A 27416-nucleotide genomic window follows, 5' to 3' on the forward strand; every position below is an offset into this window, starting at 1 on the left:
TGTATCTAATCATTTGATATTGTATAATTTCGTCATTTTCATTTATGTTTTGTAGTTCAAATATAACCAGAACATTTTCTTTATTTACATATTTACATATGCACTTCATCGATTTGACCGAACCACAAAGCTCTACATTAATATGAGCCTCATAAGTTTTTGAATGTAACGGCGAGTATGCCACAACCCAACGATTATCAACTTCTAGTTACGAGTATATTATTTGAATCACCACGCAGTCTTATTGTGAATGTTTGTCCACCATGGTCTTTATTTCTGCGTCTGTACATTGGATAACCGTCAATGTCCGTGATTGTGTCATTATTATATACCTTTGGAAATTTTTTCTTGCATTTTACATTTTCCATGCATGGCTACCTCATGTTGAAATTTTCAAACGGTTCGTGAATCATGTGTTTTGTGACAATATCAAATAATTGTTGATCAGTTGTTTGATCCGGGATTTATGCAGATATTATTTGATCAATATTCTCTGGGCGTATTTTATCTTTAAGCCAAATAAGACGTGGGCATGAGGCAATCTACGCTTTTGCCACTCAATTGAATATAACCAACAACGCGTGATACTAAAAACAGAATATTTAACAATGAAGTCAATTAACGATTTAAAGTTTTGCTTAAAGACACACGCTGCTATATATCATAATATAATATGATATAATTTATTTTACAATAATGTTTGGTATCAATAATTTGATTGGCAATATTGCCTATAACATAACTTGGAAAAATTAATTTATATGTTTCTTTTTGAAGTCGTTAAAAATTCATTTTTTTGAACTGTAAATTTTTTTTATGATTAATTTTAAATTCAATATGTCGCTTTTTTATTGTGATCTACAATTTTTTGATAAAGTTTTGGTATCCGAACTAATTCGGTAAGCAAATCAAATAAATATAAATTGTAATCTATTTATCTAATTATTTTCATAAATATTAACAAATGACATTAAATTGTCAACATTTATTTGAATTTATAAACATTCTAACAATTAGATTTAAAACTATAAACAGTGATTTTGAATATAGCATTTAATCCAATTTTGATATAAATGTTGGATATAAAAATTATATATTTATATTTTCTATAACCTAAGTTGGATATATATACACGATGAGCCAATAAAATTTAAAATCGGTTCAGTGGTTTGGGCGTCCATCGCGAACCAACATCGTGACACGAGGTTTATATATATATATACTACTTGACCCGGGAAAAGTTTTTCTATCAAAAATATTTTCATCAAAATTATTTTGCCACTTTGCAGTGATTCATATTATTTGAAAAAGGATTGAAATTTGAATCTGATAGATCAACACTATTGATCAACGTTTTCTTAAAATTCATGTAAATAACAAAATTAAAAAAAAAAAACAAAAAAATGTATTTTTTATTGTATTCGCTATATTTCATTAATATTCTCAATAATTCAGGCCATTGTGACTCAGCAGCAGATAAAGTTAGAAACAAAGTAGGCCGACCCAACTGCCGAATTGTAGCCAATAGTTTTTCTTTCTTAACTTTCCAAAATGCTGCAACAATCTGATATTTTTTAAAAATCTATAATTTACTAGATCATTTACGAAATTGGGATCGATAACACCTGCTGCAATAATTTTCTTTGACATATTTGTTTTTGAATCCATTTAAGCTGGCAATTTCGAGACTTTTTTTGCCATAAATAAGGTACCGGTTGGAATACATGATCGCGGATCAAAACGCCTAACTTCTAAACGTGCGCGATCTTTATATGGTATATTTCTAGATAAGTAATTTCCAACCTTTTAGGAGTTCCGCCTCACCTTGAGGTTTCTAAAAAATTCCCCATACAATTATTTTTGTTCTTGAAAAATGTGAATGATAACTTTTAAGATGAAAACACTATTAAATTGTTATTAAACATAATAAGTAAAATTTAAATAAGTAAAATCTTATAACTGTTTTTTCGAAAATTATTTAAAGCGATACTTAAGTTTGGTAGATGCTGCACAAAGATTTTATATTAGATTCTAACTTATTGAGCTTTAAACACAAGTCTCATGTTGTGTTATTTCAAGTCTATTTCTTGAATAAATTATAGTAAATTTTTGTATATTTATATATGATTACATTTCAGACGTTTGATTTCAGTTTCTTTATAAATTTATTACCGAGTCATTTTTGTTAAATGTTTTAAACGATACTATACCACATTAATTCAAATAACTTCAATTTCAAATAATTTCAATTTCAAAAAATAAATTAATTTGAAAGAAAGTGTTAAACTTTTCGTCCAATTTAAGCTTATTCTACCGAATCGATTTTAAAAAATCAAAAACTGTTCGAAAGATATTAGTTGGGAATAATACTGATTAGTTTAAGTTGAAAATCTACCGAGCCGTTTTCTTGTAATTAACTGTTGAAACCAAAATTAAAGCCGATTTTTATGGAACTTTTTTTGGCGATATATATCAATATCTTATACAATTTATTGAAATATTATACCCTTACGACAAGTAGTTTAATTTTAAAAATTCACAAAATTTTAAGAAAATGAGTATTTTTTTTGACGTTTGTTAAAATTAATTACTTGGTATAACGATTAGACGAATAAAAATTAGACTTACTTGGTATAACGATAGATTTCTTGGTTTTAATGAACATACTGAGCAATTAGTCCTATGAAAACTGGTTCAATTATAATAATTGTTGACTTTCATAAATTAATTTATTTTTTATTGATTAAGTCGATTATTCACACATATCGGAAAGTTCATGTAACTTGCCTCAAGGCTAAATACCAAACCAACTAGTTAATTACAGTTTTAATTTTCATAATTAACATTTTATATTATCAAAAAGAAGTTGTTGCTTGAGAAGAAACTTGAACCCTAAAACAATTTAATATATCGTCATTTTATAGAATTACCTAATTAATTATAATTTATTGAACAATTTACTAGGAGTAAATTTGAAACGCCGATACTTAGATTTAACTGTTTTGAAAAAAAAAAATATATAATGAAAATGATTAAGAAAAGGGAGAAAACTCTAAAATGTTTTCTTCGAGTGCTTGCATAAACTTTATTCAAACCATTAACGCATTATTTATTTTACCATTTGTTTAATGTCTGAATCATAAATATTTACAATAATTATTTATTTTGGAGTATTTTATATTTCAAGCATTGTTTTTTATTAACAATTCAATTTTAATTTAAAATTTTTTACGTTTACTGCTGTCAATCTGGACATGTATATATTTTCAACCTATTTACTTTTTTATCATTCGATGTTATTTTTATTGGCACTCACAAAACAATTAAGTGAATATTTTTTTCATTTTTCTGTTAATAGTATCTATTTTTAAATGAATTTGTTTTTTTACATTCAAATGTGTTAATGATTAACACTTGTATTTGAAAATTCAAATCATATTTTGGAATAAACAATTTTATCTTCAAGGATAAGTAGTCGTAAAAAAATCAAAAACTGTTCGAAAGATATTAGTTGGGAATAATACTGATTAGTTTAAGTTGAAAATCTACCGAGCCGTTTTCTTGTAATTAACTGTTGAAACCAAAATAAAGCCGATTTTTATGGAACTTTTTTTGGCGATATATCAATATCTTATACAATTTATTGAAATATTATACCCTTACGACAAGTAGTTTAATTTTAAAAATTCACAAAATTTTAAGAAAATGAGTATTTTTTTCGACGTTTGTTAAAATTAATTACTTGGTATAACGATTAGACGAATAAAAATTAGACTTACTTGGTATAACGATAGATTTCTTGGTTTTAATGAACATACTGAGCAATTAGTCCTATGAAAACTGGTTCAATTATAATTATTGTTGACTTTTAAAAATTTGCTTTTAGAAAATACTCCGAGTCAAAGTGTTCGTTCATGTTCAATTATGAATAATAAATCCATTCGGAATACTTTTAATCATTCATAAATTAATTTATTTTTTATTGATTAAGTCGATTATTCACACATATCGGAAAGTTCATGTAACTTGCCTCAAGCTAAATACCAAACCAACTTTTATTACAGTTTTAATTTTCATAATTAACATTTTATATTATCAAAAAGAAGTTGTTGCTTGAGAAGAAACTTGAACCCTAAAACATTTAATATATCGTCATTTTATAGAATTACCTAATTAATTATAATTTATTGAACAATTTACTAGGAGTATTTGAAACGCAACGCCGATACTTAGATTTAACTGTTTTGAAAATAAAAAAATATATAATGAAAATGATTAAGAAATGGGAGAAAACTCTAAAATGTTTTCTTCGAGTGCTTGCATAAACTTTATTCAAACCATTAACGCATTATTTATTTTACCATTTGTTTAATGTCTGAATCATAAATATTTACAATAATTATTTATTTTGGAGTATTTTATATTTCAAGCATTGTTTTTTATTAACAATTCAATTTTAATTTAAAATTTTTTACGTTTACTTCTGTCAATCTGGACATGTATATATTTTCAACCTATTTACTTTTTTATCATTCGATGTTATTTTTTATTGGCACTCACAAAACAATTAAGTGAATATTTTTTTCATTTTTCTGTTAATAGTATCTATTTTTTAAATGAATTTGTTTTTTTACATTCAAATGTGTTAATGATTAACACTTGTATTTGAAAATTCAAATCATATTTTGGAATAAACAATTTTATCTTCAAGGATAAGTAGTCGTATAAAATCGAAAATATATGGTTTCGAATATATATATATATATATATATATATATATATATTAATTTGGAAATATGAACAAACAACACTCTTCTTGCACTCATTTATTAAATAATAATTTTCACAAACGTTTCGAGACTAGGTTTGTCTCATCATCAGTGTGTTATAATTAAAAAATTTTAAAATATGGAAATCTAAATTAGCATGTTGTGTTTTTCATTACAAGTCGTTCACTGCACGCTGCTCTTTTAATACCAAACGTCTTCGGTATTCGTATTCTCTCCTACTTGAAAACCACTTGAAATTGTAAAGTCACTCAATCAGATAGGAAAGAAAGGATTAGGGTCCAGTTGAAAAATAGATGTCGTTAGGAGAAAAAATGTTCTATGATGAGATGGTTTGTTTATAAGATTTGTTATACATTGTTATAATTAAAAGTGTATGTACATCTATATATAAGCTACAAAGTATGAATGAGATTCAGATATGTATCATGTAATATATTGGTATCTGTCCGTAAATTTACTGTGTTACTTGTAGCTATTAACATAGATTCTGCAATACATTTTTTAAATAAATCTTGTTCATAATATAAAATGTGCGGATTATTGAAATCGAAACTATGGCTGTTAGAGATAGCGTGGTCTACAAGTGTACTTTTTTGTTGTATGTTATTATTCTTACTTTGTTTGCTTTGTAATTCGTGCTGTCTTAATCTTTTTTCTAAATTTTGACATGTTTGCCCAATATAAGATGACTCACAGTTCAAACAGTTTATCTTGTACACCACATCTTTTCTTTTTTAAGTAGGTGTATTGTCTTTAATGTTTGTGTATATGTCTTGCAGTTGTAGTAAGGGTGACATGGATATGTTAATATTATGTTTATTAAAAAGCCTTTTAGATAAAAGGTGTAAATCTTTGTCTATATAAGGAAAATTCACAAAACATTTATTTTCTGATACAGACAAGTGATTTGAGCAATGTGTGGTTATTGATTGTTTGTCTAATAAAAATTTAATTCTATTTTTAATTATTGGACTGATTATTTTGTAAGGGAAACTATTCATGAGTAATGTGTTAATGACTAATTTGATATTGTGATTATGAAATTTTGGGTTTGATAAAAGAATTGCATGGTCTACTAAACTGAGAACTGTCGATATCTTTATGTTGAGAGGTGTAAAAGAATTAAAATTAATATACCTGCCTGACCAGCTATCTTTCCTGAACCAATTGGTAATGCAAATACCGCCGTCGTTAATGAGCTGAACATCAAGAAAATGTATAGAGTTATCTTTTTCTAATTCTTGTGTAAATTGTAAATGAGAATTATAATTATTAAATTTTTGAAATATGTTCTCTGTATCATTTTTGTTAATTAATAAAAGCGTGTCATCGACATATCGAAAATATAGTAGTGGTTTGCAAATTGTAGAATTCAACACACTGTTCTCTAAATCTTGTAGCACTAAGTCTGCTAAAACGTGACTTAAAGGACTTCCCATAGGACATCCTCTAATCATAGTATAAAATTTATTATTTAATTGGAAATATGAGGCCTTCAGTAGTAAATCTATTCCAGAAATGAATGTTTCGAGAGGTAGTGAAGTGTATTCAACAATTTGCAACCATCTCCTCCTAATGGCGGTGATAACTAATTTATGTGGAATGTTGCTGAAAAGATTAATAACATCAAAACTAACGAAGGAAAAATTATGAGGGATCTTGGAGTCCTTTACGCGATCTACTAAATTATATGAATTGTTCAAAAAATATGGCGAATTAACCGTAACATTTTTTAAAATTTTGGAAAAGAATTTAGATAAATTATAATAAGGTGAATCAATGTATGAAACTATAGGTCTGAAAGGGCAGTTAGGTTTATGGATTTTGGGAAAGAAATAAAATTTAGGTACTAGAGGGTGTTGGATTTTTAATTTTAGGGCAATAGAATTGTTGATGTGACCTTTTTTTTCCAAAAGATTGATGTATTTAAAAGCTTGTCTATGGTGGTAATTGTTCGGTTCACTCGGTAACTCTTCATACATTGTTTTATCTTCTAGGATGTTCATTGCTTCATTTTCATAATTATCCCTTAACAGAATTACTGAAATATTTCCTTTATCAGCTTTACATAAAATTAATTGGCTATTCTCTTTTAGGAAGGTTTATTCTCGTTTAGGAATATTTTTTCTCCTAACGACATCTATTTTTCAACTGGACCCTAATCCTTTCTTGCCTATCTGATTGAGTGACTTTACAATTTCAAGTGGTTTTCAAGTAGGAGAGAATATGAATACCGAAGACGTTTGGTATTAAAAGAGCAGCGTGCAGTGAACGACTTGTAATGAAAAACACAACATGCTAATTTAGATTTCCATATTTTAAATTTTTTTAATTATAACACACTGATGATGAGACAAACCTAGTCTCGAAACGTTTGTGAAAATTATTATTTAATAAATTAGTGCAAGAAGAGTGTTGTTTGTTCATATTTCCAAATTAATATCTATTATCCACTCAGAATACATTTGTTATATATATATATATATATATATATATATATATATATATATATATATATATATTCGAAAGGATAAGTAGATATGTTTAACTCATTTTTTAAGATTCGATATTATTACCTGACTATTAGCTAAATGTTGAGAACACAATATAATTGTATTTCGAACAACAAAATCATACATTTTATCTTCGATAAAACATTCTAATGTTTCATATAAATGATTTAGTCATAAACTCATGGCACACTCTAGCTATTATGAAATTAGTTAATATTATAATAGCTAAATACTAAAACACAATATTGTACTTGATAAATTTACTCACAGTGATACATTTTACGAACAGTATGAATTTCCTCTCTCAAATTATTGAAGCCTCCATTTTTATAATAAATTTGTTTAATTACAAATTTTATAATCAATTTGCTTCATTACTTATATACAAAGATGTTTAATAATAAACATTTGTATTGAATATCTTTCATTTGGGTTGATAGTTTTCGCAAAAATATCTAAAATATATTTTTTTAAAAAGGCATCATTTTTTACTTATTGTTAGACAAATTGGACGCTATTGAAAAGTTATCAGATATTTTATAATAATAAGTACAACTTTTCATAATAAGTACATTTTCATGGTTTTTGTACCAATTTTTATAACGTTTAAATCTCACAGTATAGATTGGCCGAACGTTTATTTTATTATTTAATTGACGTTGTAATTTACTATTATACTTAATTAACTAATCTAATTACTAATATTGCTAACGTTTATAAATTATAAATAATATATAATCTCCAATCTGTCCATAATAATATTTGATTAGTTAAAAATGAGACTTTTACCTTTATTGTGTCATTCCACAGTTCCAATCTATTCTTTACAAATTTTTACACTCTATGACGATTGTATTCACCCTTGAATTGGTTTCAAAATATTCAAAAATTTTAAAAATTCACAAAAAAATCGATTTATTCAAAAAATTCAAAATTTTCAATAATATTAAAAATAATAGGAATTTTCTAAGAAATCTAAACTTTCACAATCTATTTCCTTTAATTAAGTTTGATGCCCTTAAAAGTTTCAATTACAATACGGGAAGTTCCAGAAACTTGCATTGAGGCTTGGGGCGATTGATATATCTTTACTTTTCAAAGATTTCTGGACATTTTGGCATACCTTAGAAAAAAATGATGTATGTATATGTGTATGTGTGTATAGACTCCGGGGATAATCTGACATTAGGTATTGTCCGACAGCAAAAGAATTTTAGAAAAAAACAGTTGAACATTTATCTAAATAGTTAATTCTAATTTTTGTTGATAAAATTGATTATGTTATAGAAATAAGTAAATAAGTAAAAAGGTATTTCTATGTTTTATAAAAAAGTATTAAAAATTATGATTTCAAAACTATATAAAATTGTCATTACCTGAAATCAAAAACTGATGGCCTCTTTTGATTCCCACATATACTTCCTGCCCAGTGTTGACCCTAAACCAGTTTAAATATGCACCTCAACACCTTATATTTATTTGGAGGGAAGGCAGATTGTAGCAGTGGTTTAAATTTAACATCTTTCAGGACATGAAATCTTTTTCTCAAATTCTTGAAGGTATGAACCCATCGTAGTCTACCACAACTGGATGAGAGTCCTCTGGCATAATCATCGAAGTCAGTAAAACGTAAAGTTTTCGATCAATTTACACCTATTGGGATGTTCATGTAACTTGCTTCAAGGCAAAATACCAATACCAACTAGTTACTAATGTATTGCATATTTTTATATTTTTTGTGTATTAACAATTTATTATTTTTAATAAAATATTCGGATTGTTTCAGACTAAATGTATGTTAGAATTAAGAAGCGTCCAAGTTCTCTGAATTATTTTGATTTAAATGCCGTTATTATTTTTACTAATGTATTCCACATTGTATACTCATCACTCTCTTATTGCATTCATAATTTTCAAATAATTCATAATTTTTAAATAAAATCTTTAGACATATATATATATATATATATATATATATATGTATATATAAGATAAATAGGACGTAATACCAAACAGGCTATTACAAATGTATAAGTCACTTGGTTATTCATTATGAATTTTGTAATGTACTCATTTATTTAAATGTTTAATTATTTCATTTTATTTATTATTTAATTTAAAAAATAACACTTCAATAAATAGTATTGATCCATCATATTCAAATTTCAATCCGGATTTTATTTATTTTGGGATTGATATGAATTTTTTATAACAAAAGGTTTGAAATGTTGGTTGTCAGGTGGATTTTAATAAGGGCCGTCGAAACGCGAGGCTGGATATGCTAGTATATATATATATATATATATATATATATATATATATTTATTGATGTTACGCCCGATTATTAAACTCAAATTAAACATATATATCAACATCAAATTCAAGACTATTCAAAAATATATATATATATATATATATATATATATATATATATATATATATATATATATATATATATATATATATATCATAAACGTTGTGATAATCAAGATAATTTTCAAGAATGTTTTCATCATAATTATATTTTTCATCTAGGTTATGTTATTATTCAACATTATTATTCATTACCTTTGAACAAGGGTAGTTCTAATCAAAATATTTTTATCTTCATGATTATAACTTGCATAAACTAAAAATAAGTTCACATTTGATTTTATATTAGATTTTCTCAATGATTAAAATTATCTTGTCAAGGCACGCTTCTCTCATTGTTGAAATAATGTACATCTTGTTCTCTTAATGTTTCATGTTTGAATCATTAGAATTTAACCCCGGTGTATATATTATCCATGTTCCATATTTTCTCGGTCAAAACTTTCTGCATAAGTTTATGTGTTTGTAGAATTAGACATTAAATAATTGTGTTAAGCACAACTTGCGGTACTATACGATCAATATTATTTGGCCGGGCATTTATTTGTGTTTTAAATATTCTGAATCTTGAAGCCAATATACCAAAAGCTTTTTTCATAATGCGTCTTGCTCTACAAACAAGATCTTAATCATATCTTTCTTTTCAAGATAGACTGACTATCTGACTATCTTGCCAAGGCACGCTTTCCTCATTGTTGAAATAATGTACATATCGTTTCCTTACGAATTTAAATGTTTTATGTTTGAATCATTAGAATTTAACCCCGGCGTAATATAACCATGTTCCATATTTTCTCGGTCAAAACTTTCTGCATAAGTATGAGTTTGTAGAATTAGACATTAAATAATTACGTTAAGCACAATTGGGCCAATCATTTATTTGTGTTTTAAATATTCCAAATCTAGAAGCCAATCTACAAACATGATAGTTATAAATCTTTTTATCTTTTGAATATAGACTGACGGAATGGTTTCATCATTCTCAATGTTTCTCAAAGCAAAAGCATCATCAGCAATAAATACGTATGTAAATTATTTTTTTAGAACTATTTTTGATAGATTCATCTGATGGAATATTCAATTGGTTTTTCTGGAGCTTATCATAGACTTCGGTTGTACATCTCCATCCGTCATATCCGTTCTTTAAGATTTTTGTATTTTTATAGCATTTTTTCTCACAATTATTTTATTATCTAAAATACTGTTTTCTATACGTTTTAACGAGTTCTTGCTAGACACATCATTTTCAATATTTTCCATAATCACTACATTTCTACTAATTCAAATTTTATTTGTTATTGGATTAAATAATCTGTAACCCTTGACGTTGTTTGCATATCCGACCAAAATCTTTTCAACAGTTCCATTTTGACCTGTTTTAATTCGGCTCATAATTCATTAGAGCAGTTCCAAAAAACTTAATATGACCAACATTAGGTTTTTTCTTCTACCATAACTTGTAAGATGTTTTGGATAGATTATAATGATTAGATAGATTTTAAAGTTTTTGTAACATTTCTGTTTCTCAAATACCCTGCTTTAATAACTGCCCATAACTTCTCGTCTCCTTGTTCATCAAATTAGACACTTTGCTTTTTGAAACGATTTGTTCTTTAGTAAACAATACCAACAGCACAAAATTCATTCATCAGAACTTAATGAATGGTTGGTAGAATGAAGAATTTTGTATCATATAGTTCTAAGAATTATATAAACTGAATTGCAAATTTAAAATTATTTATTTCAATTATTTAGGTGAGGTTTAGAATTTTAGCATGATTTTTTAAATTAAAATCCGAGTTATCAAAAAAAAATTTTTTGCAAATTAAAAATAAATTAAATAAATTATGTTTTTGTTTTCCGCAAAAACATTCGTTTTGTTTATACAAGTAAAAGATTTTTTTGAATCATTCAGATCGGATGCTTTTTTCTCTGCGAATTATTTTCTCATTTTTGCACAAAGCAGCTCGACCTGGTTTTGTAAAAAAACTAATCACCACTTACTTCTGTTTATCATTACGAATTGAACGATTATTATAACTTACTCTACGTGCCCTACGGGTATTTCAAAAATTAGTTGTATGATTATATTGAATTCTTTTGAAGAGCCCCGGCAGCAGAAATATAATTTTATCAATTATTGACTATTTTTACTTGAAAATAAAAATTATTTGTTAATCTCTAAAAATATTCATATATCACAAAACTATTATGGGTAGGGTAGAGCGAGATATAAAGTCCGCGAATAAAAAGGTACAACACCGATATATCAAACAAATAAAGTTAAGAATTTTTCAATAGTGTTAGTTTTTTGGTTGTGAACACTGGTGTTTAATTTACTAGACCTTTATATAATTGTTATCCTACTTATTCAAACGTTTTATAAAATGTATTATTATTTTTGAGTAGTTTATTTTTTTATCACTTAAATAAAATTATATAATTCTTTTTGATTTTTTTCATATAATATTTTATACTTAATTCATTTCTAATTATGCTATTTCATCAATCAAATTGTTTTTATTATACTCTTGTGATCATTGCTGCATTTCAATATAATATTTTCTATAGTTCCGTCTTTTAATTTTATTACTAATTGTTATGTTTTATTCTAATTCTATTTAACGTAGTTAAAAATCTTCATTTTTAAAACTTTTATATCAGGTTTTTTCTGATTTTATTTTCTCTTGACTTATGTTTTCCCTTTTTCCCTTTGTGCCATTCCATTTTTTGCACTTTATATAACCACTACTCGTATAAAAACTTACACCTGGGTGAGGTAAAAAGTGCCAACTGGCAAAGGAGTAAACAATAAAAAAATGTAAATAAAAAAAAATAAATTGAGTAGAAAAAAGAGATAAGTTAAACAAATATTTATTTATTTATTAAAATACCAAGTCAAAGTTATATACTGTGTTATCTCTGTAAAAAATGTATCCATAAATTTTATATTTTGCATTAGTTGCAAAATGCAGCTATTATTTTGTAAAATCCCTTTAAAATTAAAAATAAGACATCAGACCTGTTTTCCCCTTGCCGTCCCATTCTACACCGCCAATGGGATAAATTCAGATTGTTTTTTGTTTTCACAATATAATAGTTGCACTTTCCAACACACATTGATGCTGAACATCGATTCTTTGCGGACATCAGGCTATTATAAAATTTATGGTAGTGCTTTTCAGAAATGATTTGAAAACAAAAAAACTGTAAATTTTGAAAATATTTTCAGTGTCATGAATGAGATTTAATAATAAAATTATTGTTATAAAAATATTATCAAATAATGAATGATAGTTTTGAGGCAATGATTAAACCATATAGTTATTTGCATAAATATTTCCTCAGTGTCAAATGCGTTTGATGATAAATATAACTTGATTAGAGATCTTCTTTTTCAATTTACGACAATTTATTATAGATTTTCGTTTTTAATTTTTGACCATTCATAATATATTTTATTATTCAATTTACAAAGATTTATGAAACGAAATAGATTTTGGAGGCAGTGGCTTCAACATTTGATTTTTTGCAAAAACATTTCCTGATTTGATGACAACAAATGCGTCCGATGATAAATATAACTTTACTAGCAAACCCGACGAACTCCGTTTCGCCACCAGATGGGTTCGTGAGAAAGATGAAGAAATTTTTTGTTTGTTTTATATTTTAAAAGGAAAAATTTGATTTTATTATACAACAGTAACGAATTTATTTTGATTACAAAAATGAAGTGTTTTTTAGTTGAACTTCTCTAAGTAAATGAAAGTGAATCCGCAAATTATCCGTTTCATGGAAGTGATCTTTGGTAAACCACATTTTTTGTTTTTTGGTCTGACGTTAACACAAACAAAACGGATGCTTTTCTAACTCGTGAACAGGCAACGTATAACTGCCCATGTAAAAAACAATGATTTTCTAAATAATCTATTTGAAATTTATCCCGCAAACACTAAGCGATTGGCCTTGCGGCTTGTTAGTTGTCATTGCGAACGCAAGGCGAACTGGAAATTGCAATCATTTGAAGTCAAATGGAAGACCAGTCGGAATCATTCGTATGTCACCAAATCGCCAGCAATTTTTGATTGAATGGTGAAATTCAGTGCGTGTACATCATTATTCTCTGAGGCAAGAATTGCTCGTTGACTTAACCAAGCATAATTCTGATAATTCTCACTAATGTCATTACTTGAATTTTTAATTACGGTGCGTGAAGTTCCAGCAGCTTGCATTAAGGCACAATGCCATGCACAACTAATTTTCTTAGCTATAAACCTTGCTGAGCCCGAGACCTTTTCAACGAATGCAAAATTGTCGAAATTGGTTCGTGCGTTCTGGAGTTATTTCGTCAGGAAGGAAAACCCGACTTATTTTTATATATATAGAAGATAATCTATTTGAAATTATTTAAAACAGTTATTGATTATTTTTATTACTCGAATTTTTAATTACGGTGCTTGAAGTTCCAGCAGCTTGCATTAAGGCACGATGCCATGCACAACTAATTTTCTTAGCTATAATCCTTGCGGAGCCCGAGACCTTTCCAACGAATGCAAAATTGTCGAAATCGATTCGTGCGTTCTGGAGTTATTTCGTCAGGAAGGAAAACCCGACTTATTTTTATATATATAGAAGATAATCTATTTGAAATTATTTGAAACAGTTATTGATTATTTTTATTACTCAAATTTCTAATTACGGTGCGTGAAGTTCTAGCAATTTGCTTTAAGGCACGATGCTATGCACCACTAATTTTCTTAGCTATAAACCTTGCGGAGCCCGAGACCTTTCCAACGAATGCAAAATTGTCGAAATCGGTTCGTGCGTTCTGGAGTTATTTTGTCAGGAAGGAAAACCCGACTTATTTTTATATATATATATAGAAGATAATCTATTTGAAATTAATTAAAACAATTGTTGATTATTTTCATTTCTCAAATTTTTAATTACGGTGCGTGAAGTTCTAGCAATTTGCTTTAAGGCACGATGCCATGCACCACTAATTTTCTTAGCTATAAACCTTGCGGAGCCCGACACCTTTCCAACGAAAGCAAAATTGTCGAAATCGGTTCGTGCGTTCTGGAGTTATTTCGTCAGGAAGGAAAACCCGACTTATTTTTATATATATAGAAGACTAGAGATTTTCTTTCTTTAATTCACGACGATTTATTATAAATTTTCTTTTTGATTTTACGACGATTTATGAAACTGTAGGAAAAAGTTATGAATATAAAAAATATAAAATCCATTGATTGAAAATATAAACAATTTATTAACTATAAAATTTAATGATATAAAAATATGACAAATCATTTTTGTTTTTTCTCTATGATTAGCCTGCTGGATTCCCAACAAAACAAAATAGATTTTTGAGCGAGACATTTGATTTTTTGCATAAATGTACACCTAAATATGACTCTATACATAAAATCACTATTTTAATCATTATATTGTTAAACACAACATTGATTAGTAAGAATTTTAGTCTAAAATGAATTTTAATATTTTCAAATAAAATAAATATACAAAATATTATAACTTTACTTACAAGGATATATGAAGATATTTCAATATCAATCATGCACCTGGATATGTAGTGAGTATCAACCTCTTCTCTTAAATAGAGACGTCAAAACAAAACGAAAAACTGTTATTTATTATTTTCTAAATATGAAATTAATTGGATCGTTGTATAATCGATTGTTCATATCAAATGCTTTGAAGTGTCATATCCTTAATATTATTCGTTTTATTTCCTGAATTATGAACTTGATTCCATGCAACGGCAATAGAGCTGAATAATGCACATTAATCAAATTGAACAAAAGTAATGGCTCACATTGAGCATGTGCATTATAGTACTTCTCGGTGGATTGCCTAAATGTGGCAACGTGAAACTTTTTGCTGTTTTGGCCAACATCGTTTGCATCACCCAACAACATTGCTAATAATGACGAGGTCTTCAGGATCATATTTGCATGTTAGGAATTCATCAGTAATTTTGATAAAGAATAATTTTTGATAAATTTTGATTAGAATCCGTTTGATATTCCGTTGCATATTGTAGCCTCATAAGTATATGCTTATGAGGACTCCCACGTTTTTAAAATTCAACACCCTCATAGCTGTCTACAGCCTTAAGTCAAGGTATCTGGTGCAGCTAATGGAATCGTTTCTTATTAAGTTGGCCTTGATGTTCGGATCCAATAAATAAGCGTACCGGACAGATATACTTTTATCGAAGTTGCTATGTTTTATCAATGTTTTTAATAACTTTTAATAACTGCCAAGCTGTCTAATTATTGCTAACATTTTTTTTTGCCAAAACGCTGGTGAAGATCTTAAGATCTTAAAAAGCGATATACTTGTTATCGAATTCAATCAGGTTGTTTAGGAAATTTTTATTCGCAACATCCGAAACAGTGGAACTTGTGTCGTTTCCTTTTCTGCGCCTTAAACATATGTTGGGATTTGCTGAGCACGAAATTTCTTTGTCGTGAATAGTATTCGTGTCAGTACGCATGAACTCGACAAAATCAACATTTGTCATTTTTTTCATTATTTTTGTTAATTCACGTATTCATTTTCAAAAAAACAAGACAATCCGGGACAAAAAATCTAAATCCTGGACACATATTGCTTTTAGAAATATTCGCGACACAAGATGGAAATGCCGGACTGTCGCGGCCAAACCGGAACGTATGGCTACCTAACATTTCAGATTGTTCTTTTGCTGTTATATCATTATTATCGATCAAAATAGTCATTTATTTCAGTAAATCATTATTTATTTGATTCAACTCGAAGACTGCCTGTGTATTATCGACATTTATATTTGGCACAATGTAGTAATGTTCATTGATATATTTTTCTTTTGAAAGAGAAACAGTATCTTCAACTCCATCGCTATTATCGACTATGACATCAACTTTTTGTTACTTAAATTTTTAAAATTATTTAAATATCAACTTTATATCATACTTTTTGTACAAGTCCGTTTTAATCACTCTGTTAATCAGAGTTGAAAGTTGAAATTAACAATACGCGCCAAAAATTAGTTTAATTTTATAGCATCATTAGTTATAGATTTTTTTTTAATTAGAAGATGTATTTTTCATAACAATATCTTTGCGAAATTTCGATAACGAATTATTAAAAATAGCCTTTTGTAGCAACAACATATCTGCGAACGCGTTTTTTCCCAAAACCTTATGAATTGTTATTTTTAGCCAATGTACTTCGCTTAGATTCCTGAAGTAAGGTGCTAAAATTTTATTTCTAAACATCAGCACGTCTATATCTCTGCTCTTATTTTGGCTTTCTGCATTATTTTCAATTATTTCTGGTATTTTGTTGTATCATTCCTATTTTGCTTTATTCTACATTTATTTTCTATTTTTTCGTTTTGTGCATAGATATTAGGATTTTGAATGTTTCGCGTTTGACGAGTATTTTCATGGCGTTCTTGAAATTTGTATGTATCATTGTTGCTTAAACTAATATTTTGAAAAATGTTATTGTTATTTTCATTCGATTTATAAATTATAATCCGTCCTAAACTTTGATTTTCTAAATATTGTTTGCAGCCTCGTTTGTTCTGTATTTAATACTTCGGCTTAAATTTTGATTTCTTAAAATATTGTTTAGAGCCATGTTTGTCCGGTATTTGATATTTCGTCTTATATTTGGATTTCTTAAAATATTGTTTGCAGCTTCGTTTGTCCTGTATTTGATATTTCGTCTTGAATTTTGATTTCTTAAGATATTATTTGTTTCATTTATTTAGACATAAATTTTATATTTTTTGATTTACATCCTCCTTCATTTTTTTATTTGCACCAACCAACAATTTCCCTTAACATCTTGAGAAATCTCTTAACACAATAAAAACTTTTGTTCGCAATTAACATATTTTCTTTTAAAATATGATTGCTTGAGAAGTCCCTTTTCAATTTATATAAATTTTTGTCATTTTTGGACGAAAGGACACAAATCATTTGTTTGGTGATGTTTTCTAATTTTTTATTGCCTTCTTTTGGGCATTACCAATTAATCTTTCGAATTTATCTATTATTTTTGAAGTTTCTAACGTTCCTACAGTTCTTTGCTAAAGAATCATATCGTTTATATGTTTACTAAATTTTTATCCATAATTTTTTCGGCCCTACGGGAACATATACATAGAATACACAATGGAGTTATTCAAAATGTCTAAAAATATAAATAATTTATTATTCAGTAGTCAAAAAAATCTGTTTGACAGTGATATTTTGTATTATTCCGTATATAGCAATTATAATGGAACAAAAAATCGACTTTCAAATATTCGGTTGTCCAAGGCTTGAGTAACAAAATCTTCTCTCCATAATAATTGTCAGGTTTTTATCAGAATTTTTCAACTACATTAAATTTTTCATGTTTGGTTTACTTTTATTATCTTATTTGACACCGCATTTCTGTAATATATAAACATCATATCCATCAACCAGATCTACTGTAAAATTATCACAATTATCATAGTGTTTATTATCAACTAATTAAACTAAGCGATCTAATGCACATTTTGTGGAATATTGAAACTCAAGTTTATTGAACATCATATTTAAAGAAGTAGTTTGCTGTTTTTTTATATTTTTTTTGTTGTTTGTTTTTTTATATTTGCATTAAGACACGATGCCATACACCACTAGTTTTTCACGGTTTTCTTAAACGTTAAAAAATCAATCAATAAATGATATTTTCAGCTTTTTAATGTAAGTACTAATATAATACATTATTCAAAAAGTTCACTGAATTGTTCTTAATAATGAAAAGTAAACCTTCGTTTATAATATTCTTTGTCTTGTTATCAGAGATCTTGACGGTTATGAAGAAACCTTTTGAGGATCAATTCAAGAACCATTAAGGACAATATATATTTTGTTGTTTTTTTTGCAAAAAAGTTTCGAAATTTATTTTTGTATTTATTTCAGCATTCTATAATTAAAAGTTAATATTTTTGACAAATATCTATTGCCATAACAAGGATAAAAACTGACTATTGGCAGTTTCTTACAATTTAATACAAATAAATATATTACCTTGCCCTACCGTGGCAAGATTGCTCTTTAAGCCGCTTGAGTGGGTGAAGTTTATACAAATCCAAGCCTTTCACAAGTCAATTTTTGCAACTATAAATATTGTTATAATATTTTTATTATCCTTGGTATGACATGTTTTATCACTTAAATTATTTTTGTTTTTTAACTTCCCGAAGAAGTTTGTTTTCGCCGGAAAATGCGAATTGCTAATTATATGTTTTCTTAAAATTTTAAGTCATTCTGAATCGTCTGATACTAAAATTGCAAACAGTATGGATTTGTGAGTATGGCCATGATGCCATTTTTTTACTTCTTATCCACGATTTCTCAGAAACTGCTGCGACGATTTTACATATTTAAAGGCCATTCGATGTAATTCGATAAAGACTTAATACTTTGATCAACTAACTTTATGCAACGATCGGCCAATTATGTTTCTTTTGCAATAAAATGTTAAAAATATCTTCTTGCCGTTTTTCAATAAAACTTAACTTGATGTACATCGCTAGTCCAAACAAACATTTCTAAAACAATATAGGCTTACGAGAATTGGTTAAATTATATACATTCATTAAATCCTGGAATAATGCGTTCTCTATTATAGCAAACCACAGTTCTAAATAAAGACTGGAATATGTAATTTTTTATATATATGTGTCCTTTTCGCTTCGACATTCTGATTATTCACGACGTTATTTATAATATATAAATAACCTAGGTGCATTTATATCGAAATTTTTCTAACAAAAAACTTTGGCGTATTTATTTTTCTCTAATTTTATTTAAATTCATGAATCCTTATTACTTAAGCTTTATTAAAGTAGCTGAATAAAACGATTATTGATCGACGTTTTGGATAGTTCAAGCGCTTTTATCTATTTTAATAATTGTTGTTCTACATTATATTATTTTGTTACATATTTTTTAAAACTTACTGGCAATGAGAATGGTTCCTGGCTAAATCGTGACTAAATCTTCCAATACTGAGTGAAAATACTGAATTTTATGAATGCTTTGTCCATCAATTTGTCCTTATTGAATGAATATAAATATTCTTTTATTTTCGGCTATATTATCGGTTTGTTGTTGTCCAATTTATTTACAATAAATCATTAAAATACATAAATAGCAAGTAATTGAATTTTAGGGAAAACTAGTTGGTTTGGTATTTAGCCTTGAGGCAAGTTACATGAACTTCCCGATATGTGTAAATAATCGACTTAATAAAAAAAAAAGTGTTTATAATATTCTTTATCAATCCTACTTTGAAAAAAACGATAATAATTTTAGCAAACTTTGACGAATTTGTAAAATTAAACTACTTGTCGTAAGGCCATAATATTACAGTAAGTTCTATAAGACCATGATGTATATCGCCAAAAAAAGTGCCATGAAAATCGGCTTAAATTTTTTTCAACAGTTAATTACAAGAAAACGGCTCGGTAGATTTTCACCTAAAATTAATCAGCATCATTCCCAAATGATATCTTTCGAACAGTTTTTGATTTTTTAAAATCGGTTCGGTAGGATGAGCTTAAATGTGGTCGAAAATTTAACACTTTTTTTCAACAGTTAATTACAAGAAAACGGCTCGGTAGATTTTCACCTAAAATTAATCAGCATCATTCCCAAATGATATCTTTCGAACACTTTTTGATTTTTTAAAATCGGTTCGGTAGGATGAGCTTAAATGTCGACGAAAATTTAACACTTTTTTTCAACAGTTAATTACAAGAAAACGGCTCGGTAGATTTTCACCTAAAATTATCAGCATCATTCCCAAATGATATCTTTCGAACAGTTTTTGATTGTTTTAAAATCGGTTCGGTAGGATGAGCTTAAATGTCGACGAAAATTTAACACTTTTTTTCAACAGTTAATTACAAGAAAACGGCTCGGTAGATTTTCACCTAAAATTAATCAGCATCATTCCCAAATGATATCTTTTGAACAGTTTTTGATTTTTTAAAATCGGTTCTGTAGGATGAGCTTAAATGTCGACGAAAATTTAACACTTTTTTTCAACAGTTAATTACAAGAAAACGGCTCGGTAGATTTTCACCTAAAATTTATCAGCATCATTCCCAAATGATATCTTTCGAACAGTTTTTGATTGTTTAAAATCGGTTCGGTAGGATGAGCTTAAATGTCGACGAAAATTTAACACTTTTTTCCAACAGTTAATTACAAAAAAACGGCTCGGTAGATTTTCACCTAAAATTAATCAGTATCATTCCCAACTAATATCTTTCGAACAGTTTTTGATTTTTTAAAATCGTTCGGTAGGATGAGCTTAAATGTCGACGAAAAGTTTTTTTTCAAATTACAAAGAAACGGCTTGGCAGATCGTTGCACAAAACTGACAAACAATAGTCCTCATCGAAATACATCAAATGGCTTTTAAATTTCTAAAATCGGTTCAGGCGTTTTTGAGAAAACGTCGATCAAAAGTCTAATTTTGACAAATGCCAAAAAGACCATACTGATTTTTGCAAACTTTGACGAATTTTTAAAGCTGAACCAGTCATCGTAGGGCCGTAATATTTTAGTATGATCTAGAAGACTATGGTATCTATCGTCAAAAAAAATAATCATAAAAATCGTCGAATTTTTTTTTTTTTAAACTTTATTACAAGAAAACGGCCCGGCCGATCTCTACCAAAAACTAATCAGCACGATTCCCAACCAATATCTTTCGAACGGTTTTGAATTTTCAAAATCGATTCAGAATTGCGGGCTAAAACGTAGACGAAAATTTTTTCACTTTTCTGCCATTTATAAAGAAACGGCTTGGCCGATCGTCGCACAAAACTGACAAACAATAGTTCTCGTCGAGATACATCGAATGGCTTTTAAATTTTTGAAATCGACCCAGCCGTTTTCGAGAAAACGTCGATTTACGGCAAAAAATCTGTTTACATACACACACACACACACACCCACACACACATACTTTTTCCAAATTTGATCTCATTCGATTCAGAATGGCTTGAAACGTCGAGAAAACATAAAATTAGCGAATCGGATTTTTTGATGAAAACATAAACTTCTCCTTCGGGAAGTTAACTAGATACGGTTGTGCCGGGGATCGGTAGTGTCAGTTGCCATGAGAACTGAACTATACTGATTTTGATATATGGTCCCATAGAGAAAAATGTAGTATGTTTGTTAGAACATGTTCAGATTATTGCTGTTTTGTTATCAAAAGTGTGCGTTGGGTATGGTAGTGACATGTCGTGTTAAGATTCAACTTAACCAATACAAAATTCAAATGAGACAGAGAGAAAAAATTTTTCCTAATATTTCTGACAATAAGGATCGTTAGAAACCATTCTGGCTGTTTATATCTATTTCTTGTTCTCTAACAAATTTTTATACTTGTTTTTTTTTTCTTGTATAATTTGATTTTATGTCTAATTCATTGTATTTAAGGATTAAGGATTAAGGTCGTTCAGTATTTATATGTAGGCAAATGTTAAAATTAACATTTTCTTTACTTTTCTCGCAGCTAACTGGAAGAAAAGAAAGTAGCACAAACGTACCCAGGCTACCCTATAGAAAACTGTTTCATTTTTTTATTATTGATAAAAAAAAGCCATAACCCTTTAATATGTCAAGATACAATAAAATCATTATATAAATGTATTCTATTATCAGCTTTCAAAGCAATTTTAAAACTTTCTGCCATTTTTCTTAAAATTGGCCTGAAATAATAACATAAGGTAATCATTATTCAAATACTGGTAAGTTAATGTCTTATTGTAACAGGTTTTATTTAAATTAATATATCTTGATATCCAATCATCATGTTTCTACGAAATAAAGATTAATGTTTGCTTTACTATTCCTCTACCAAATCAGGTAAATTTCACAAATGTTGTTCATTATTTCATAACTTATCAATTTCTGTAAATAGTGGAAGACGACGTAAAACGGCAATAATACGTCTGACAAATTATTATTTTCTTATTTTTTATGATTTATTTCTAATTAGTACTTTTGATGAATCAACAAAAACTATAATCTACCCTTTCCACTCGGACCGTTTGCCGTTTTGGAGATACGGAGCAAAGAGTGCAGAAAAAAGTAATGGATTTTTTGAGTGAATTGAGCATCCGATTTGAATGATCTAAAAAACGTTCAATTAGTAATGATTGGGAGAAGTGATTATTAGTTTTTGCAAAAGCAGGTCCAGCGGTTTCGAGATACATAGCTAAATCCGCAAAAAATTGCAGTTTTTAAGAGAACTAAGCGTCCCATTTGAATGATTCAAAGAACTTTCAGTTCGTTTTAACAAAGTAAGAGATTTTGTAAAAAAGGGATAATTTTTTATTTTTTTTTTTAGTTTTTTTTTGTATCTCGAACATAATTCAGATTTTATTTTTAATTGTGACTAAAGTTCTAATATACTTTAAACAAATAAATTTGACTTTGCAGTTCAGTTTATATAATTCTTATAAATATTAGACAATATACAATATTTATAATAATCTATTTGAAAACATTTACTATTCCTCGAACATTTCGTTACGGTACGGAAAGTTCCAGCAATTTGCCTTAAGGCACGATGCCACACACCCCACTAATTCTTTTTTTAATTCACGACGATTTATTATAAATTTTATTTTTTATTTTACGACGATTTATCATAGTTTTTCTGTCTCAATTTACAACTATTTATGAAACTGTAGGAAAAATATAAAAAATATAAAATCAATTGGATGAAAATATAAATAATTTATTGACTATAAAATTTTATGACATGAAAATATGACAATTCATTTTTGATTTTTCTCTAGCCTGCTTGATTCACCACAAAACGAAACAGATCTTTGAGGCAGCGGCTTCAACATTTGATTTATTGCAGAAATTTATATCTAAATATGACTCTATACCTAAAATAACCATTTTCTTCATCACTATATTGTTAAACATAACATTGATTAGTAAGATTTTTAGTCTAAAATGAATTTTAATATTTTCAAATGAAATAAATAAAACGCAATATTATAACTGTACTTACAAGGATATATGAAGAGATTTCAATATCAATCATTCACCTTGATATGTAGTGAGTATCAACCTCTTCTCTTAAATAGAGAAGTCAAAACAAAACGAAAAACTGTTATTTATTATTTTCTAAATATGGAATTAATTAAATCGTATAATCGATTGTTCATATCAAATGCTTTGATGTGTCATATTCTTAATATTATTCTTTTTTTTTCACTGAATTATCACTGAACTTGTTTCCATGCAACGGCAATATAGCTGAATAATGCAAATTATTCAAATTGAACAAAAGTAGTGGTTCGCATTGAGCATGTGCATTATAGTACTCCTCGGCGGAATGTCTAAATGTGCCGGCGTGAAACTTTTTGCTGTTTTGGCCAAGATCGTTTGCATCACCCACCAACATTGAATTTTTGAATAGCCGTGGATGTTTCTAGATATGGCATTGTAGAAACAATTTCCAACACTAGTTGTTATTATTTTGAAATGTCAATGGAACATATCATGGAATATTTTATACGGTCCTTCGTACCCAATCGTGATATTCTTAGTTATTTCATGTTCTTAGTTTACATTCCCAACAGCATTCATCTCGTGTAATACAGTAATTAATTCAAAATTTCCAATTATTTTCGAATCTGATGTTCAATCTGGCAGCGGCTTCAATAGCATAGTGCTCCTTATTATAAGAGGTTGTTTATTAAATCTGCAATTTTTCGTTTTTCTCCCTTTATAGCATGTGTGACAATTTTTATGCATTTGCAATTTAACGTAATGGTCTTAAGGATCATATTTGCATGTTAGGAATTCATGAATAATTTTGATAATGAATAATTTTTGATAAATTTTGATTAGAATCCGATTGATATTCCGGTGCATATTGTAGCCACAGACGTATATGCTTACTCCCACGTTTTTAAAATTCAACTCGCTCATAGCTGTCCACAACCTTACGACAAAATTAGCATTTGCTTTTTTTCATTATTTTTGTTAATTTACGTATTCATTTTCAAGACAATCCGGGACAAAAAATCTAAATCCTGGACACGTATTGCTTTTAGAAATATTCGGGACACAAGATGGAAATGCCGGACTGTCGCGGCCAAACCGGAACGTATGGCTACCTAACATTTCAGATTGTTCTTTTACAGTTATATCATTATTATCTAACAAAATAGTCATTATTTCAGTAAATCATTATTGATTTGATTCAACTCGAAGACTGCCTGTGTATTATCGACATTTATATTTGGCACAAGTAGTAATTTTCATTGATATATTCTTCTTTTGAGAGAGAAACAGTATCTTCAACTCCATCGCTATTATCGACTATGAAATCAACTTTTTGTTACTTAAATTTTTAAAATTATTTAAATATCAACTTCAAGTCATATTTTATGTACAAAGACGTTTTAATCACTCTGTTAATCAGAGTTGAAAGTTGAAATTAACAATACGCGGCAAAAATTATTTAAATTCTAGAGCATCATTAGTTAAAGATTTTGTTTAATTAGAACATGTATTTTATATAACATTACCTTTGCGAAATTTCGATGACGAATTATTGAAAAATAGATTTTTGTAGCAACAACGTAGCTGCGAACGCGTTTTTTCCCAAAACCTTATGAATTGTTATTTTTAGCCAATGTACTTCGCTTAGATTTAAAGAAGAATTAGAAATTTATTTCTAGAAATGATTATTTCTAATAATCAGTACGTCTATATATCTGCTCTTATTTTGGCTTTCTGCATTATTTTAAATTATTTCTGGTATTTTTTTGTATCATTCCTATTTTGCTTCATTCTACATTTATTTTCTATTTTTTTTTTGTGCATATATATTAAGATTTTAAATGTTTCGCGTTTGGCGAATATTTTAATGGCGTTCTTGAAATTTGAATGTATCATTGTTGCTTAAACTAATATTTTGGAAAAGGTTATTGTTATTTTCATTCGATTTATAAATTATAATCCTTCCTAAACTTTGATTTTCTAAATATTGTTTGCAGCCTCGTTTGTTCTGTATTTAATACTTCTGCTTAAATTTTGATTTCTTAAAATATCGTTTAGAGCCATGTTTGTCAGGAATTTGATATTTCGTCTTGAATTCTGATTTTTTAAAATACTGTTTGCTGTCTTAAATTTTAATTTCTTTAAATATTTTTTGCAGCCTTGTTTTTTCTGTATTTAAATTCCGTCTTAAATTTAAATCTCTCATGATATTTTTTACACTCTCATTAGCTGTATAATTACTACTGCTGCGAATTAAATTAATTCGTAACTGACTTATTCGTTGTTTGCGTATCATTTTTTCTCGTGGAGTTTTCTCCTGTAACGTGCATCCTCTCTTAATTTCTTAATGCCATTCCTGTTATATTTTTTACCGTTTCCTCGTATTTGCACTCACTATTCCTCTTCATTGTCATGCACTCATTTTGTTTCAAATGTCTGTTTGTTATCATCAATTAATAAATTTATGTAAATTATATAATAACAGTTTATAGTTTAATAAGTTTAATTATTATAATTAAAAGCAATATTGAAATATCTTCTATTTTAAATAATTAAAATGTTTCCGATTTTATATAAAGCTTAAATCTATATGCACTGAAGAACATGTTGTTTTTTAATGTAACGATTTTCTTTAAGTTTTATTAAATTAGTATTTGTTTCCTGTTTTATTTAGCCATTTCCTATATCAACTAATTCTACCGCAAACATTTGTGCTAATGGATCTTCCTCCAATAGCACACACATGTTTGTAGACATTTTAAGATTTCAACACTTTGCCACAAAAATGATTGTTTCAAGCATGTATTAATCTCATCCCCGTAAGTTGATCGAGGTATGACTGGTAAAGTCGGTCTGAAGTCACCTGACAAAAGTAAGAAAGCACCTCCGGAAATTTTATCGTTGCCGTTCAGATCTTGCATAGTTCTATGTAATGCTTCCAAAGAGTATTTATGTGCCATTGTGCATTCATCCCGAATTAAAATTGAACTTTTTTAACATTCTGTTGCAATTCCACTATTCTTTTTTATATTACATATCGCATTTTGTTTATTATGTATGTCTAATGATAGCTTGAAAGTGGAATGTGATGTTCGTCCTTCATCTAGCAAAGAAGCCGCAATACAATACGATGCTACTGCCAACGCTATTTTCTTTTGTGATCTTACTTTCGCAAGAATCACTGATATAACAAACGTCTTGCCTGTCCCTCCTGGTGCGTCCAGGAAAAAAAAAAGGAACCCCCTTGTTCTGCTGCAACGGTCAGCATAACTCGATCATAAATAATTTTCTGTTTTTCTGTAAGTAATTGTTCACTATTTTCTATAATTCTTACTAAATTTTCACTATCATAATTTTGTTCTCTCTGTAAATCTTATAGTGGGCAATTGGGTGATTGCAATCCATAATGATCAAGTTTTAAGTTCGAAATTTTAAGACACAAATCTTGTACCAACACTAATGCTTCTGGCTTTGATATGTTCTCCTAAACGTATGCAAAACGTCTTGTGACATATAATTTTTATATTTTCCCATAAATTTTACGCGTGCGATGGATAACAGATTGTTAATATGATTGCATATAATTGTCGAATGTTATTTGGCGTCGATGTCAAGGAAGCATCAGCAAGAGTCAA

Source organism: Ctenocephalides felis, unplaced genomic scaffold, assembly GCF_003426905.1.
Source record: "Ctenocephalides felis isolate EL2017-DRISC unplaced genomic scaffold, ASM342690v1 CF-g0.4_SCAFFOLD_03572, whole genome shotgun sequence".
NCBI lineage: Eukaryota > Metazoa > Arthropoda > Insecta > Siphonaptera > Pulicidae > Ctenocephalides > Ctenocephalides felis.